This window comes from Eupeodes corollae, chromosome 1 (genome assembly GCF_945859685.1).
Source record: "Eupeodes corollae chromosome 1, idEupCoro1.1, whole genome shotgun sequence".
NCBI classification, from domain to species: domain Eukaryota; kingdom Metazoa; phylum Arthropoda; class Insecta; order Diptera; family Syrphidae; genus Eupeodes; species Eupeodes corollae.
The window spans coordinates 246,619,742-246,639,754 of record NC_079147.1 but is presented as its reverse complement, the minus strand read 5'-3'; the positions used below and the strand labels follow the sequence as shown (position 1 = coordinate 246,639,754).

The following is a 20,013-nucleotide window of genomic DNA, read 5'->3' as shown; positions in this document are numbered from 1 at the left end:
ATCCCAAATCTAATAAAATCGATAGTGTCAACAAACGACACAAACAAGTCACGTCCCCATCATTATATCATCATGTCCAGCGACAAGATTAAAACAATGACATTCTTTGTCACCCCCATCACACACTATACAACAAGAAGAAGAAATAGCTGCAACCGTGGCTATATAAAGACCTAGACCGAAGTTATCCTGCCCTTCAGTTCCAGTGCAACCTGCGATCATGCTGATCGACTTTATTTTGTTAAGATAATTTTGTATAACAATTGTATAATTATTTTAAATAAAGTTTTTTTTCATTAAGCAAACGAGCTTATATTTAATTTGCATAATGTTCATCAAAGTGGGAGGTGCAATCGTTGGGCACGACGACGAATTGAGGCAACATTGTTTTCTGCAGTATATAAGATGTACGAGAATGCGTCATCTATAGGTGTTTTCACATCTCCGGTTTGCTCAAATTTTTGCATGATATTCCGGTTGTAGGAAAATGCCAGAATAGCTTTAACGCGTTGCTCGATTGTGATCTTTCCATGTTTCAAATTGAGTTATTCTGAAATTGAGAAATTAGGTGTTGTTCACATTTAAATTTGGCCCTTAATATTTAATCAAATAACCACCCTTTATAAATATTTTGATAAGAATCAACCAAGGTTTAAATTCATAAACCGTATTGATGAATTGCAGGAAAAGTAGACGAATTTTAAATTAAGTGACTCCCTATAATTACGCAATCATAATACCTGCATGTTATGTGTTCGACAGCTAAAAGTATGCAATATATCTCACGACTGTGGTGAATTTGAAAAAAAAAAAAATATTTTGAAAAATTTGAATATTCTATTTTAACGTGTTTTTTTTAAAGCAACCTAAGATTTTAAAGGGTATTTTAAATTTTAAGCCAGGTAGTCTTGTGAGGGTGCATCAGGCCATCAGAGCGAGTGTGACTATAGCTGGACACCTTTCACACCAAGCAAGAAAAAAAAGCTGATTTAAATAAATTACAAATTTTGCTGAAACTTGTGACTTGTGACACTTGCCAACAAAAAATATATATGTGTCCTGTGACTGCCACCTACCAAGATCTTTCTTCCTTAGTTTTGTTGTGTTTTGTATGGCCGTCCTTACAAAAACGACAACGATGTTTTTTACGTTCCACGACGCAACAGTAGTTTTATAGGTATATGCAGTCTTATATCCTTCCTTCCTATATCTAGGGTAAGGAATACAATTAATTTTTGCAGCGACTGCCTTCCATGATGCCACGGATTTGAATTTAGCGGTTGGTTGCAGCAGTTTTTGTGTGAGATTATGCGATGCTGCTTCTACTGCTGCTGCCTCAGACTCTGTGGTGCTATAGAACTATTACTTTGCATCAGTCGGCAGCGTCAGCAGAAAAGCCACTTCACTATTAAAGCCAAAGCGAAAAGGCAACATTAAAAAAAAAAAGAGTGAAAAACGCAGACTACGGGAACCTAAGGACCTTTCACAAATGCATTTTTTTTCTGGTGTTCTCGCATGTTGTCCACTTTTGCTACACGAAAAAAGCCACGAAAGAAGAACTTACAAAAAATATCCTTTTCTATCAGCGCCACCGTGCGTCGATGTTAATTTTTCATTTTATTTGCTTACTAAGTGGGCACCTCTCCACCTCATATTCAAAAGCAACACTCTGGACATTGCATAAACTGCAAAAACACAAGATCCATAGGTACAAGAAGTAGAATGGGTTCCTAGGTATGCACATTGCACGTGCATCATCATAACTTTTCGCAGGACCTTCACAAAAACAAAAAACCCAACAAAAATGCATCATCCTGCAAAACTTTCAAACAAAAGCAAATCCTGAAAACAAAACAAAAAAATAGACAAGCAAACAAACAAACAATAACTAAATGGAAACACTGTCCAAGGAGGATTTTGACTATTTTTATTCGAGTCCTTAGTTGTTAGAATTTTTCCTTTTTATTTTTCCTTTTGGTTTTCATGGCAATTTACATGCGGAGACAATTGTGCACAATTTGCAGGATACAGATGCAAACCCTGTGATTGTTATTGCTACGTATATAGTATATAGGATAGGCAAGTTGTAGCAGCCATTTTGCACAAAAGAACTGATGTCCTGGGCTCCATTAAAACTTCTATAAGGCACCCATAACCCATTCTATCTTGTTTCTGTTCCTTTAAACTCCTCTACAATTATTATTGTCCTGCAAGAATGTTTGTCCTTTTGTTTTCTATCGTCTTCCTGGTATTTTTTTCCGTTAGTCCTTTTTTCTATAATTTTTTCAGCTCCTGGACAATCTAGCTACAGGTGTGATGATTTGTTTAAAAAAAGCAAACACTTCTTTTTTTTGTTGAAAAATTAAATTTATGTCCTTGGGGTTGGATAAGGCTAGTTTAGTATGTTAATTAAGTTATATTCTTGGCACTTCCAGTTCCTCTAACTCTAAGGAAAACTATACACATACCTATATTCATAAGGATGATGGTATCCTGTCAGAGGATATATGCAAGCAAAAGAAATTCATTTAAAAATAAACCAAACAAAAATACGAACAAATTATCAAACATACACATATAGTCCAACCACAATTGCAGTGCATATATAAGGACTTAAGGAAGAAAGGACGAAAAAAAAGAAGTTGTTATGGTTGCAGATATCTGCGATGTGGTTGCAGCTGAGCATAGGAATTGCAGAGGATATCTACTAAAAAAAATCTGTTCACCTCCTTTGAAAGCAATTCAAATAAATGTTAGTAACTATATGAATATAACTGTACCACATTCGTAGAGCTGAATATCCTAGAATTATGGACAAGGATTGTGTGCGTTGTATGTGTGGAAATCTTTTGCAGGATGAACGCGGATAAAGTCAATATCTATCTATATACGAAGAGTTTGGGAACAGCGCAAAAATATAGATTCACTTTGAATGTGTTTTCATATAAAAATAAAAATAGTTATGAAATTCTATGACATGAAGTTGGTTTTTATTGATGCACACTTTATATGGATAGGATATGGGAAAATAAAGGAGTATAACCTTGAGTCATTAAATAGTTAGATATATACTTTGTTTTTTATAAGGAATGCAGAGAAAGGACGACAATAACAATTGAGAAGAAGTTTGGGTTTATTGTTTGCGTTTTCTTTATGGACGAGATTAAATCAGAGTTAATTGTTTTCCCTTGTAATGAAAATTAAATATTTTTAGGTCATATCAAAGCGATAAACTTTCCATTTTGTAAATTTGGATGATAAGTTTTTTTATGAGGTAAATTTATTTAACATTGGAGGTCATTCTATTATGGAATAAATGTCGTTCAAGTGGCTGACCCATCTGGACTCGCAGTCACTCCAATCTTCCAAGACCTCGTTGATGGCTTCAGGATGTAGCTGCAACCGTTTTCGGATAGTTGACTTTGCACCTTCACGGTTCTCCATTCAAATAGTCCAAAGGGCAAGGGCGGATCCAGACTTTTAATCAGGGGCTCACACACTCAACATAATGATGGAAACATGATCAGCCCTTATTAAACTAGGCTGGATAAACACTTTGGCTGTATTGTGACATGATGTCGATGTTGGACGAACCTTTAACATGAAATATCGAAGATCTTTAACAAATTCAGTCTCATCTTTAAATGTTTATTGATCACCAAAAAAAATCACCTGACAAGCGTATTTTAGCACCATGTATTGATTTGATGTCTTCTTTAAACATAGCTCTGAGTCCTAATGAGAATCGATGGTAAGCCTCTTGTTAGAGTGTAGTTTTGAGGTGTTTTATGCCGTAAAATTGGGTGACTTCCTTAAAAAAATTGTTCTCGAACTGACGTCCTAAATCTGTAGTAATTCGTAAAGGTACACCAAAGTGCGAAATCCAACCAGAAATGAATGCCTTCGATACAGCTTCAGCTGTCATATATGCAATGGGAAATGCTTCCGGCCATCTTGAATATCTGTCGACGCATGTGAGTATATATCGGCATCTTTGCAAAGATGGCAGAGGTCCGACCAGATAGATGCTAACATGGTTAAATCGTGACAACGGTGGTGAATACGAGCCAAAAGGTGTTTTAATATGCCGCTGCACTTTGCTTTGTCGACGTGATACGCAAGTCTTGACAGCAGCTGAGATAACTTTTCGCATTCCGGGCCGTACGAACCGTTCTTGGTGGCTGAGGAGATGCTCGATGACAGGAGTTCGTAAAACAGAAGGAATAACAGGTAGTATTCTGTTAGATGATATATCGCAGTGGGGCAGTGATTGACTCTCTGGAATGGAAAAAGACTTTATTAATAAAGAAGTAGATGAAAATGTACCTTCTTTTAAAGACAGTTTTGAAAATTCTGTTATTCTGGACAGCATATCAGCAACAGAGTTATCTTCCTCCTCTGTATGTACCTGATGTCGGTGGTGAATTGAGCGATAAAGTCAAGATGCCTAAGACGACGAGGTGATGCTTTTTCCGGTTTTTGTTTGAACGCGAAGATTGATGGCTTATGGTCAGTCAGTCAGTGTATGTAGAAATGCTTCATAAACAGCCAGCAGCTCGCTATACGTACTTTGCTTTTGTTGAGAATCTGTCTATTGTTTAGAAAAGAATCCTAATGGGCATGTGACATTATCCACGACTTGTTGCAGGGCAGCACCAATAGATAAGTCAGAAGCGTCCGTGCAGAAAAATATTTCCACTGGATGTGACAATAGTGTTACTTTTCAGATTTACATTGCTCAAAAGCAAGCTCGGCTTCAGCTGATTACTTGATAACAGATGTGTCGTTTTTTTTTTTATTTTCGATAATGCGTGCTTGAAGTGTCATCTGTTTGTCGATCGCACGTGGCAAGAAACACCTGTCAAAGTTAAGCATTGCTAGGAATCTTTTTAATTCCTTCGCCAACTTAGGTTTAGCGAAAACTTGAATAACTTTTACCTTACTGAGAAGAGGCTTTTTTCGATAACCATTGATTTTATGGCCCAAGAATTCCAGCTCTGGCTGGCCAAAAACGCATTTCGATGGGTTGATTGCGAGACCAAAGTCTTTTAAACGTTGAAACACTTTTGAAAACGAAGCAACGCAAATGATGTCGATGTATGGAAACGTAAAGTATTCGAATCCACGAGAACTTGATGAATGTTCCGCTGGAAGAGTCCATTCGTCATAAAGAGGAACTCAGTTAATCCGAATGGAGTTGTTATTGCAGTCTTTGGAATATCTGAACTTTCGACGAGTATTTGATAGAAAGCTTTTTGGAAATCAATCTTAGAGAACATTTTTCGGCCGTGCAATATGTTGGAAAAATCTTGGATGCAAGGTATAGGAATAGGATATCGCCACAAATGCGCCATTCTCCGTTTGCTTTCCTTACCATATGCAAATGGCTGGACCAATTACTTTTCGAAGTTGAACAAAAACCTTTTTAAAGCAAATACCTGAATTTTTGTCGACGGAAAAATTGTTTTTGCTTGTCGAGTCGTAAAAAACTAATCTGTAAATTTTTTGTCCAATGCGCTGTTTAGCGGGAATATTGGGCAACGTATCGCTAATTAGTTTTTTGGATAACTAATATTTAAATACCATAAATTGTAAAACCTTACAATTACATATTTTAAGGGGTAAAGAGACAACTTTAGTTATTAAATTATTTTATAACACAGTTATCCAGCTATATGAAAGCATTCCAAGATTCTTAATATGCCATATTTAAAAGCTAAAATGCAATAGTTAAAAAGGTTTTTCGTGCATTCAAGCAAAAATGTTAGATATTGTATTGAAACGTAACATTTTTTTCAGAAATAAAGAAATTATAAACAAATTGTGGTTTGCGTGAGCCGTTTGAAAATAATTTGATCTTAAATAAGTCAACAAAATTTACAAATTTAAGAGAGAAAAGATGTTTGGTTTTTGAATTTAAGGAAAAAGTTGCATTAAAAACGTAGTTTCTCTAAAAATTAAATAAAAACAAATTAAGTCAGGAAGAAACTTTAGTGTGACAATCCTCACAATTCCCGTTTAAAACTCAGTTCTAGACCATCAACGACTTTCTTAAATTTTTAAGATCTTAAAAGTTTTTGTTATTTAAAGAAAATCAATTAAGAAAGAAAAAAAAACTTAATGAAAGCCTTACACTACTTATGTATGTGCCTCAAAATAAAATAATAAGGAATTAAAGACGAGTTCCAGGAATTAAAAGGCAAATTGGCGATCTTTTGGTTACTTCTTAAGAACCTAAAAATTTGATCTTTCTCTCAGAAAAGATCTTATACAAATAATTTAAAGCATTACGAAAGATTTTTCCAATTCTTATTTGTGTAAAAACAAAGTGATGACACGATTTCGGGATTTGGAGAGCAAAAGACTGTGTGGCAAGCTGCCGATGTACCAACCTGCATTAGCTAAAGGTCATACAAATCCATGTGTTCAATTTCGGTATAAAAAAGTCTGTTAACTATCGGTCCAATCAGTCCACCACTAAATTCTAAGTGTTTAGCTTTTTTCTTAAAACTACTGCATTTACTTTGTTTGATAACGACAAGATTATCGTCCGCCAAATCAAGCTGCTTTGATGCCAAAGCGAGAATAAAGGAGATGATCATACACCTTCTAAGGTTTAGTTTAAGAAAAATAGATGAGGATAAAGATGTTTAACTTTGAGAGAAATTGTATTGACTCTTGCTTATATTGTGTTTAAAGACATTATGAATCAAGTTCAGAGCGAAGCTACTTTGTTAAAAGTCTCCCAAAGATTTTATACACAACTTCATTGCAAAGAAAACGAGTCAAAATTCTTTAAAACCTTCATATATAAGACAAAAAAATAATTTTCAGTAAATTGTTGGGGAAGGAAATATAAGCAATTTACCGAAAAAGATACAAAAGAAGGAGACTAAAATTTAATAAATGACTTTGAAGGCAAATTGGATCTTAAGGCAGTTTTAAACTTCTTAAGATCATCATCAACTTCGAGACTATTAAGACCCTTTGAGAGCGTTTAAAATTGTATGACATTTTAAAATCATCCAAAGATTGCCATGAACGTGCAGACTGCTCAACAATATCAAGAGTACTCTTGACTATTAAGAAAATTCAGGACATTGAAAAATCCTAATAAATGTTTCCATAAAATATTCTAGCTTTTACCCAAATGTCCAAATTTGTCTTTGAATCTCAACGTTAACCTGGAAATCTGCAAAGGAACTTCTGAATCCCTAAACTTATCTTTAAATCCAGAAACTTGATTTCAAAATTCAATAAATGTCTTTAGACCTCCCGTTTTATTTCTAGACTTACCATAATATCTGCCTTGAAACAGTTAGATATTCCTCTTTATTTCTAGGACTACGTTTAATATTGTAGGCCTCTCTCCAAATTTCTAAATCTCCTAACTACCTTGGATACATAGCTTCAAATCGAAGCAGTGGTGTTTTTTTCAAATTAATTATTTATTATATGATTCATTTTGCTAAAGATGTGCACAGATTAACGTTAACAAAAATGCTCTCTTAGTGAAAAACGTACGAAGCTTCGACCAAAATATTCACAAAGCCACGACTGGTGGCAAATGGATAAAACATGTACAATTTGTATATGAGAAGATTGGCTGATCTAAATTATATTTCTTCAAGAACCAACTGTTTATCCTAAGTCTATCAATGCTCCAGAAGCCGAAGTAATGATTTAGAGTTCAATCAATCATAACCAATTTTATTTAAAATGCTTTTTAACCAAAATGCTTTGCTAGGAATTAACCCTTTACACTTGGAAAGAAAATTAAATCACCTTTAATATAACACCAAAACCAACTTTATAATAGATAAAGGTAAATTATTGCACATTACCAAAGACTTAACACTTTAAACGCAGGAAACCTTGAGTTATGGCAGGTTTTCCCAACTATTTATTAAACTCCGACTGGTAAATGGCCAAATCGGGCTCTCAGAACTTAAACTTTTTAGCCAATCCAAAATATGGTAAAGGTCTTTTCTTTAACTTAAGGGCTTAAAGTTTTCAAAAAATCCTTTTTTTTTATATTCCAAAGGAAGTTATTGTAATCGTTTGTTGAATTGAAAATTTTGATATTTTAAAATGTTTCAAGGTCCACAAAGAACCTAAATCTATGTGTGTGTGAGATACCATTTTTGTCGTCCATATTTCAAGAACCAGTATAGTTATATCGACTAAAATAAATGTTGTTTTAAAGATAATAATATTAAAAGATGCAGAAAGGACTTTTGGTTATCCACAAATATCTCACGAAACAATAACGCCAACTTTTTTTTCTAAGAAATAAAAGCTTTCAAAAAACACTAACACAAAAATGGGTTTTTGATGAAAAATCGAATTTCGATTTTATCTCTAGATCAATTTTGTGCAACGAAAAATAAAGTTTTTAGCATATCGTAAGATTTTGAGAAAAATTGAATTGACAGTTTTTTTACAAAAAAATAAAAACTTAAACTAAAAAATTTAATATAAGTTGGTAAAAATTGATTTTCGACTTAAATATCTTTAATCGACAGTTTTTTTACAAAAAATAAAAACCTAAAAAAAAAACAACAAACAAGTTAAGTAACTTGGTAGAAATTTACTTTCGACTCAAATAGCTTTTCAAAAATTAAGAATATTTTCTTCAAACTTTTATTATTTCGTTACCAAAAATAGATTTTTAAATAAAACTATTTCATTTAATACAAAATGTTGTTGGTAATGTTGAAATTTTTAAGAATAATTCAACTGACAACTTTTTTAACACAATCAAAAATTTACAAACTTTTGAGCAATACAGGCGGGATGGGAAGTTTTCAGTGTGGGTGGCATCCCAACCTCTTTCTTAAATTTAATTTTGAACTCTAGGTATAATCGTCAATAGAATATTAATACTAGTCTCGTCTTTCGTGACACTGTTTTAAATTTGCAACTTTATTGAATAAAGACGAGAAAACCTACTTTCGACAGATAGACAGAAGATCCATCACCATAAATTCACCATACAAACCACAAAGATTCTACCAATTGTCATTCGATGTCCTTGCTACCGGGCTTTTTCTATATGTTTGTGAAACACTTAAAGTTCAATTTCCTCAACTGTTTTCATTCTATTCTAATATTCTTGTATCCATCTCACACTTTACCTTTAGAAAAATATTCAAAATCTAATTAAATACTCAAGTGACAACTGTTATAGAGTTGCCTCTTTCCCATATCAGGTAGAGATAGAGGTGGTAGGTCTAATTGAAATCCTGCACTCTATGCTCCATCATTCCCCGCACAGTCAAGTTGTTCGTATATAAATTTAATTAAATCTTCCAGAAATAACTTCATCGTGTTTGTCTAGCTCTGGCTGGGGGTGTCTGTAGATACATATGTAGGGTACTGTACGTCTGTTGCATTTATGTTCAGTGTCTGCAGGATCCCAAATGTGCATAAGTTTCCAACAGGCAACTCTTCTGAATCCCCAATGGAATGCATTTAAAGTTCTATGTACCTATTTATATATTGAATATATGTATATTATTATTCTTACAAAATGAATATCCTTACAATATAAGCAATGAGGACGAGTGTATCCTTTTACTATACCTACTCCATGCCATGTGTTGCTTTTTCTCTTTGAAGCTCTGAATTTCATACTTCTCGTGATGTGTAACTTCAGAGGAATGAAAATATGTGTATATCCTTCAAAAGAATATCACATCTGGTAAAATTTGAACTTAACATAAACAATTTATTCTTTTCTTCGTTCGTCCTTGGGTGATTATTATTTTTATTATTTTTATTCTCATTATTCTCAATTAAGATATAAAAAAACATCTCATATATCTTTGTTATTTTTAATAAATTATTTTAATTTTCATTATCTCAGATTAAATTCTTAATAATGTGTGAAATTTTAACATAAGCTTATTCAAATTAATAACACATAACATCCTATGAAAAAGATAACATCCTAAAAGTTCTATCGTTTGAGTTAAATTTTGATTCAAGTGGAAGCTATAAAAAGCAATTCAAGTGAAATTAAATTATTTTCATTTTTTATTTCAAAGCAAAATGTCGATCCACCTCAGCGAAGGCTTTTTCACACATTCTCTCTCCTCATGGAAGGAGCTTTTGTATTTTTTTTCCCTGAATTTTCCTTGGTTAATTAACACTCATTATGCAAGTATTCAAATTAGTCTGTTATAAGGAACTTTTCGGTTTAAAAATTTAAAGTTTTAACGAAACAAGAGGATATAGGTTATTTTAACTTAACGTGATCAAAACACACCTAAGTCTCGTTAACGAGTAGGTAAGACTTTAGGAATTAGTAAGTGATAAGTTCTTTAAGTATTTAAATACCTGGAATTTGACTTTGACAACATTTGTTCTAGGATTAATTCAATATTGAAAAGTTTAGCTTGATTAAATAAGAAAACTTTAAAATAAAAGAATTCAAAAGTTAATTTAAGCTAAAGAATTACATCAATTGTTTATTCTTATTTTAAAAGTAGTATAAATTAAGAGTTTAGACCTTAAGTAAGTTAGGACCTTTATAAACTAAATTGCTTTTTATCATTAAATATCATATAACGAAATATTAATATAATTATCAGGTGTCGAAAGCAGGAAAATTCCCTAACAATAGTTTTCAAGTTAAGAAGTAGCGATTAGAAATTTTCCAAAAAAAATGATAACATTTTTTTAACACTCCCGGACAATAAATTATAAATATAATAAAAATTAAATTTAATATAAATAAATGTGGGATTTGAATTTTAGTTGTCGTTAGCAATGATTTTTAAGACCTATACAAAAAAATGGAGATTAAGTAGGGCGAACTTATTCCTGTATTAAAAACGTGTATTTATTTGTTCATATAATGAAATAGTTTAGTTTAAAAATCTAGTTTTGTTAAATAGATTTTTAGCCGAAACAATTTATTCCCAATTTTAGTAACATTTTGAATTGGGTGGGCCAGTAGCCAGGATTTCAGTTCGGGAGGGCTTGTTCAATTTCGAATAAGTAATTCTATATACAAAATTAAAATAAAAAACTAAATAAAGTAAATGATTTATTTTTGTTTGTTTTTTTTTTTAATTTAATTAAATAAATAGTTTGAATTTTTAGACATAATGTCGATCACTTCATCTGGATCCACATCAATAACTGAGTGAACAGACACCATTGCAAGTGCGCTTAGTCTTGGATGGCCCATAACGTTTCGGGATACTGTTTTGATCCTTTTCATCGTTGAAAAGGTTCTTTCAACGCTAGCTATTGTAACTGGTAGTGTGGCCAAAATTGTAAACAAGTAGCTTAACTCCTGAAGTAGGTCTTGTCACATATATCTAGCAGTTTCCGAACATCGGAAGATGGATCCATCGATGAAATTTTTTCACACCAGAGTATGTACTCCGCTTTAACATCTGACAAGGATATTGCGTTATCGAGAATAGCGTTAGATTTTCCATTTCATTTACTCGATTGGCGGCAGCAAAACCTGGAAGCAGAGCTTAAAACGATAGAAAAACGTCCTCGTTGACCATAAATCCGTCAGTAAGATTTTGTATAAGAGAATCTAGATACTATAAAATAGTCTTCTGGACATGATGTTTCTGGATTAGAGCGTGTTGTTTGTTTCAAAGAAAGCCTTGGAATTGTTATGCTGACTTCCTATAAATCCCTGGCAAGTTGTGATGCGGATTGAAAAGCGTCTCTGAAAACGTCTCTGGCAGTTTCTCTTATGTTCTTAAGAGAACTTAAGACTTGTTTCGGGTGATTTATTGCAGACACGAAATTTGATGATTCATTTTGAAGGAAAAATAGTAAGGGTAGCGTTAAACTAAGAAGTTTTTCGCATACCATGAGGCTTACCAGAAAATCAATTCTTTGAATTGCTGCTAACAGAGTTGATGCTTTTGAAGACATTGCCCACGTCTCGATGGATATTTCTTCAAGACTAATAGCAATACATTTGAAGAACTCTACAAATGAAAGAATGCCTTTCAATAAACCTTGTTTCACAAAGGCCCAAAAGTCGTTTTTTTCGCTTTCTGTTGCGTATTTTTGGATGGCGATTTGGGAAGTCATATTTGCATTTAAATGGTTTCGGAAGAAATGAGCTATTTCGCTTACTACACCAAGACAATTGCGAATCGAGGGTGTTGACATGACATTAGACAGAGCCAGGTTCAAGCGATGACTTGCACAGTGAACATACCTGGCATTTGGATACTGTTGCCTTATCCTACTCTGTACTCCACTTAAGTGGCCTGACATATTTGCCGCTCCGTCATAACCTTGACCAACACACTTGTTCATATCTAGATGTGGTTCCTAACATTGCTGCAATATGGTTTTAGTCAGGTTTTCAGAAGTTTGGTCATCAACAGGAATAAAACCTACGAAATCTTCCCGAAGCATACTTTTCAACATATCGGACACATATTGAAAGTTGCTCAGTGCCAGAAACATCCATTGTTTCATCAGACAGAATGCTAAAACAACTCAAATTTATAAACCGGTTAGATATTTTTCTGGTCACAATATCAGAGCATATATCCAAGATTTCGTTTAGGACATCTGGGCTTATATAGGTTTCATTTTTTGAACTGGTTACGATGTGGTGTTTTAAATTCGTATCCCCAGACTTTGTCTTTTCATTTTCGTTTATTTTCTTTTTTCTTTAAACACTTTTTTTGCACAAAATAAACCAGGTTCACTCAAACCCACTTTAAACACTTATTTAAAACACTTAAAACACTTTATTCGCACAAAATAAACCAGGTTGATGCAAATTCAAACAAATTGTAATCTTAAATATATTAAACCATACCTATAAAGTCTCCTTAACATCACACCTTTTAATTATATTATGTATAATGACTAGATAGTCTCTTAACATTAATGTGTATTTGTCTTTATTAAATAATAGTACCTAAATAGTTTCTTTTTGATGAAAAAAAGCCTGTTGCAACCAGAGTTGTTTTTAAACACAATACAAACTTTTGTTCAAATATTTTTTTTGAAAGTCATATCGGTGGGGGGGGGGGGTGAAAGCCCCAAACTACTGAATATCAAAAACAATATTTTCTGTGAAATACAAAAGTTTGAAGACAATATTTTTAATAAGCTATTTCAGTGGAAAGTAAATATCTTAGTATTATTTTGTTTTTTTAGGATTTTATTTTTTTGTAAAAAAACTTTTAGTTAGATGTTTCATAAAATTTTACAGAATGTTAACATTAATAGTTTTTAAAAGATAAAACAGTTTAAAGCCAATTTCTAAAAGTTTTGAAAAGTTATTTGAGTCTAAAATCAATTTTTACCAACTTTTATTAAATTTTTTGTTTAGGTTTTTATTTTTTTGTAAAAAAAAACTGAGCATTCGATTTTTCTCAAAATTTGTCCACGTGTTGAAAACAATATTTCTTATAAGTTAGAATTAGTTGGGAGCCATACTCTCAAATTTTTGAACAGATATTTGATATTTGAAAATAAAATAAAAATAAAATTAAATTAAATTTTTACCAACTTTAAATAGTATTTTGTTTAAGTTTTTATTTTATTTTATTTTTCGTAAGAAACCGTCTCTTAGACTTTTTATTTAAATTTTACCAGATGTCTAAAACTTTTTTTTTCGTAGCATACATTTTTTCCGGAGTTAATATAGTTTTTGATTCATAAGAAAAAGAGTTGTCAAATATTTCTTTCAATTTTTCTGGTTTTTAAAAAACCCGTTTGCTAATAATTTTCCAAAAATTTACTAATTTGTATCACGACACAATAAACATGAATCCCTGTAAAATTTTGTTCGAAAAATCGCCTGTTGTTCAAGCACTCATTGTTAATGGTCAGCTGGCTTCAGTTGTTCTGTTAGCTGGACTTTTTAAAATACAACAAATTGTGCCTTAACACAGTCCTAATTCCTGAGAACGACGAGGAATCGGGTCTTCGGCAAAACTTTTACTTACAGCAGAGATATTTTTAGTGGTACGAGCAAACCGATGAAACACAGGGCTTACAATATCTGTAACCAATCCAGTCTCTTCAAATTTCTTCACAATTGTTGCCATTGCTTGCGTAGTTGGACGGCTATGTAAACCATAATCTCCACTTAAAGCAAGCACGATATGTGGCTGTGGCAGAATCACCATTTTTGTAATAGGTTTTAAAAATTTGTGTGCGTTTTGTGATAGTTTAACGGTTCACTTTCGTAAATAACAGACTTTCAACTGAAAAAAAATTGTTTTAGCAAATAACTTTTGTACAATTATAGATCTTTACTTTTGAAACCGCAAAATGGATAACCCGTTATAATACAAAATTAAACTAAAGTCGCTAGCGTTATTGGTTCGTAAGATGTTTGAGGTCAACAAAAGTTTTCACTTTTTTAAATTGTTATTGTAAAGGCCTACTCAATTTTTTTAAAGTCCTTTCTGCACCTTCGTTATTATATTATCTGTAAAACAAAATCAATTTTAAGTCGATATGTCTTCTTGTTCTTGAGATATGGGTGGTGAAAAATGGTATCCCAAACGTAGCTTTCTAAAAATATGATTTAGATTCTAGAGACATTGAAATCGGACTGATTACTTGCAATTTGAAATTAAATATTGGTTGACCGAAGGATAGATATGGCCCACGCTTTGGTTGAAGAAGTTAGGTGTTTCAATGAACATTAGGTTTTCAAGAGTTCATTTTCGCAAACTCTGAAAATAATAATTAATATGGAATATTGTTGAGATGCTGATGGGATTCTGTACTTTTATTTGGAAGTTCAGACAAAAACTCAGACATTTAAAAAAAATAAAAAAAAAATATTATTTTTCATAAAATTACATTTTTTCACCGACAATTTAATTTAAAAAAATTGGTCGTTGCACTTTATTTACCCTCAATTGATCGCAAGCATTATTATTCGATTGATTTAAAATTTAAATCGTTTTTTACCAAAGATCAATAGACGTATGTCCAATTACAATGTTGCAGGCTCAAGAAATGGTGTTGAGAGTATATCTTGGTTTGTGCACATCCGCAACAAATATCTCAAGAATTCATCTGAAAATACTTCTTAGAAGCCAACCTTTTTTCAACGAAAAGCGTTGTGCTTTGTGCTACAAGAATCGGGAAGAGATGGTCAAATAGCAGCCTTGAAAACAAAACAGGTAAATATGGAATGAAAATAATGCAATAAGGCATTCTTGACATGTTTTCACTTAAAATATAAAATGACATAAGTATAAGCTTTAAAAATGTCGATTTGTGTGCATGGTTAAATCTAATCACATTTTTGTATAACTTATGTGTTTGTTTCAAATTCGTTTGTTCCAAAAAATATAAAGATTCACTGTCGAGAAAATGCGTTTTCTTGGATTGGCTAGGAAATCCCGCGTAACAAAATCCAGCCAAATGAAATCCCGCTGAACGAAATACTGCTGAACAGTATCCCCTGTAACGTAATCCCGCCATTTCGCTACCTTTTCAGATTATTGCCACACCGCTGAAGTTGATTTTATTTCCTTCGATGAGAATCAACGAGAACGAAGGTTGATATTTTTGGTTATTTGTAGAGTTTTTGGAAGACAGGTTTTGGTATATCAAATCGTGAGAATCTGTGGAACGAAGGAAAACAGTTTCTCGTTTCAAAATTGTATTTTTTCAATAAAAGCACCAGTGGCAACAACCAATTAAACTTCAAGCTTCAGAGAAATTGAATTAAAGGTGCACCTAAACACAACCCACCTTCCATTGACTGTTAAATTGGTTTTTATTCTTAAAATGCAAGTAAAAATGAAAACTACAAATAGAAACATAAGAAAAAAAGAAAAACAGCAATTTATTGCACACAAATTTGTATTGCAACCACATTTTCCATTCAATTTAACAAATCACCTCACAGATGTTGTGCGCCATTTAAAATATACATATACAAAATAAAAAACAACCATAACCTCTTTTGAATCTATGAATATATAGTACACTTTATACGCAAGTGTCAATTCGCTTCATTAAATTCCCATCAACATTAATCGAGATATCGTCGATAAATTCAATTTATCCCCTCATTATAGTATACGACATCTATACCTATACGTGTTTTATATAAATTTATATGAGGTACATGATATACACGTAATTGGTACTCGCACCCCCCATCCAACCATCATCAGTTCCTGCAGTGAATGCGATAATAAACCTGCCTACCTCATCCTGACATTAACCCGCACCTCCTCCCCGTTGCTTCCGTTTTCACATTTATATAAATTGTATCAAACTTAATCATCATTAAGGTGATAAGTAGTAGGACCTGTGTTGTGTATAATATACGCATTATATATTGTTCAGGTTTGAATCAAAATAACCATTTGACGCGCGGTGTCATCACGCATCATCATATCCAACATTATCCTTATAGATTTAGATAAATACATTTTAATTATCAACCATTCCAATGGTCGATACCAACGTTTTGTATTTCTACCTTCACCTACGACGACGAGCACCTGCTGCACCATCAGTACCACATTATGCTTTGCATGCGTGTCAAAACTAATTGATCGACCAGCGGACACTTTGGGCCTGTTGTACGTGTGAATCGAAGTTAAACCGGACCATTAGTTTTACATATTATATATCATAATGTGGCTAGAATATTAAGGGCAATAATTGAAATACGCATTTATTTCAATTTTTGGTTTTTCTTTTAGAAACAAAAAATGGGTATTAGAGTATTTGGTTGCCACCATTTTAACCAAAACCTAACCACACACCGCACTAACCCCAAAATCAAATTTATTCCTGTGGCAAGGAAAATACTATAGATTAGAAGTTTTAAAATATTAAAAAGTACTGAATGAATTGGAAAACAAAAATAGAGACACTCGCCTCACTATTACATTAGGTTGGACTTTTGTCATAACAACATCAAGTAGGTCTTTTTATTTTGTAGTCTTTGTACTATTATGGCACTTATTACTGCAAATCGGTAATAAGGACTTTATTTATATAACGAAAAGAAATGACAAAGAATATTTGTTTTTACAATCATTGACCACTGTTGATTTTAAAATAAAAAAGGTTTAAGAGGCAAATCAAAATCGGGTATAATCAACCTTAATTTTAGTGCAGAACGTCATAAATACGTCCTTTAGACCTCAGAAAGTAAGAGAGGCTGTAAAAAATAGACGCACTTACTTTACTTTAGTTGGCGCTACAGTGCATTGTGCTTCTGGGCCTCAAGTAATAACTTTCACCAGCTTGCTTTATCTCGAGCTTGCTGCCTCCAGTTAAGAATACCAAGTTCACGTGCGTCGGCCTCAACTTGATCACTCCACCGGAGATGAGGCCTGCCTCATCTTCTTGTTCCCTCAGGCTTGGCGTTGAATACCTTACGGGCTGGAGCTTCGATGTTCAGTTTCCAGACGCAGTTTTTGACCAGTGGCAAGTCGCTGTACAGCTTGTATAACTCTTGATTAAATCTTCTCCGCCAGATGTTACAAACCGGACCATCGATCCTACGCAGAACCTTCCTCTCGAAGATACCAAGAGATCCTTCATCCGCCTGGGAGAGGGTCCATGCTACTGCACCAAACAGCAAGACTGGGATGATTAGAGTTTTGTACAGTGTCTCTTTGGTACTTCGCGATAGGGCCTTATTCCTTAACTGCTTGCTTAGGCCAAAGAAACAGCGATTAGCAAGGGTTATTCTGCTTTTGATCTCCGCTCTGATGTCATTTGCAGAATTAACCAAATTTGCAGCAGTGCCCATATAAACAAATTCGTTTACCACCTCCAAGTTGTACCTGTCAATTGTCACATTCTGACCAAGTCTACTGTGGGAATCGACTCTATTTGACGAGAGTATATACTTCGTTTTGTCCTCGTTAATGTCAAGCCCCATTTTCTTCGCCTCAGACTCGATATTAGAGAAAGCACCCGTCACTGCTCGTTTGGTTCTTCCCATAATGACGATGTCATCTACATTCTACATATCCAAGATATTGTGTGGATTTTTGAAAGATGGTGCAACTTGTATTGGCGTTGGTGTTGCGCACCACTCTTTTAAGAACAACATTGAGGCAACTACATGTTAGCGCATGACCTTGTCGAAGTCCTCTGGTGGTTTCGAAGTTTTCGGTCGAGTCTATTCCAATTTTGACGCAGCAACGAGCATTTTCCAGAGTCATCCTGATAAGTCGTATCAGTTTGGTAGGAATACCAAAACTGAACATGGAACGGTATAGTTCGTTCCTGTCTACACTTTCATAAGCTGCGTTAAAATCGATGAAAAGATAGTGTGTTTCGATGTTATGATCTTGGGTCTTTTCCAGGATTTGGTCGATTGTAGATTTTACAGGCCTTAAGCCACACTGGTAAGGGCCAATTAGTTCGTCAGTAGATGGCTTCAGGCGTTCACATAATGCGCTGGATAAGATCTGGTACGCTAAAAGGCTTATGCCTCTGTAATTGGCACCGAGAAGGCGGTCACCTTTTTTATGGATCGGGTAGATGGTGCTTCAGTTCCACTCGTCGGGCATGCTTTATGCCTCCGTTTCGGCTTTGTTTGCTCGAGCACATTCAGAGTGAAACCATAGGTTCCTTGGTGGCGGCTGTGAGAAACCTAGCACCTATTCTCCAGCATTCGTGATGGATTGTTAGCAAATCTGCCAGTTGGTCTCTGGGCACATCTCGTCGCAAAGCTCTAGTCTTCCGATTGACCTACCAAAGATGCCTTATTTACCAATTTTTGCGTTGAAATCTCCCAACGAATTGCATTTTTAAATCTTCAATAAATTGTGAAGCATTGGCCTAAACCACTAATGGATTAAAACAAAAAAGTCTGAAGTTGTTAAATCTGAAGATCTCATTTGCCTATTGTGATCACTTTATGCAGCTTTAAAAATGATACCTGACGGCTTTTCAAAATTAAAAAGTGGTTTGGTATACCATATATACATATATTGAGAAAAATGGTCAACATATTTGGCTTCAATTATGTTTTTAAGTAAATGCTTTATAACGTATTTTCGATAAAAAAAAACTGAGTTTAAGATTGGTTCTAAAAAGTAAAAACTGACACTGACATTTTGACATTTCTCAAAGTTTCAAAGTCTCTAGAATCCAAGGTCATAGATTTTAGGGGATCTGTGTTTGTGCCCTTAGAGCAAAGCATATCTCACATTAGTTTTAAGAGCATACAGAGTTTTCAAGAACTTCAATAGGTGATTATTTTTCTCATTTAAAAAAAAACTAAGAAATTGGTTTGCCTCAAATTTTTTAAAGAACCAAGACTGCTATCGACTTAAATTAATAATTATTGACCCCCTCCAATAATACAGAAAATTGATACGAATTATTAAATAAAACAGTAAAAAGGACACAAATTTCCATGTACTATTTTTATAAGACAAATTCGTTTGACCAACTTTTATGCAAAAAACACTATTACATGTTTTTTTAGCACTGATTTTAAACTCGAATATCTAAAGAAGAATGTCGTGGCGTGATGGTTAGTGCGTTTAAGGTCTTGGGTTCAATCATTGCCGTGCCTCTTGCAAAGAGTTGACAAATCCTCCAAGAGTATTTCTTGTCATGATAAGTGCTTTCTCAAATAAGCCGTTTGGATTCGGCTTAAAAAAAATGTAGGTCTACTCCATACTGAACAATATTACTTGTACACAGTAATGGTTGAGAGTTGTAAGTCACTAGGCCCTAGTTCTGTTTAAAATCCATTTGACAGTATTTTTTCCAAAAATAAAAAAAAAAAAAATAATTTGAAAACGCCTTGAATTATTTTAAATGATTAACTGATTCAATTTAAACTTGAGCCTATTTGAAACGGATTCTAAATTAAACATGAGAGTTAGGCACATCTATTCATAAAGAATTTGGCAGCTATATTTAATTAAAAACAGGTTTAAGGTTTATTGTACTACAATTCTAGTACAATTTCACTTAAAACTTAAAAAAAAAAAACTTGTAGAGGGAAAACAAAAAAATGCGTTAGCTGGAGACCCAAAATCTTTGACA

The 20,013-nt window shown here is 33.5% G+C and overlaps 1 protein-coding gene across 1 annotated transcript in view; it reads left to right on the top strand.

The window, feature by feature from the left end:
• The window catches only part of LOC129949616 (uncharacterized), a 147,086-nt gene that overhangs the window by 49,008 nt on the left and 78,065 nt on the right, over positions 1 to 20,013 (top strand). The gene's annotated exons all lie outside the window — the stretch shown is intronic.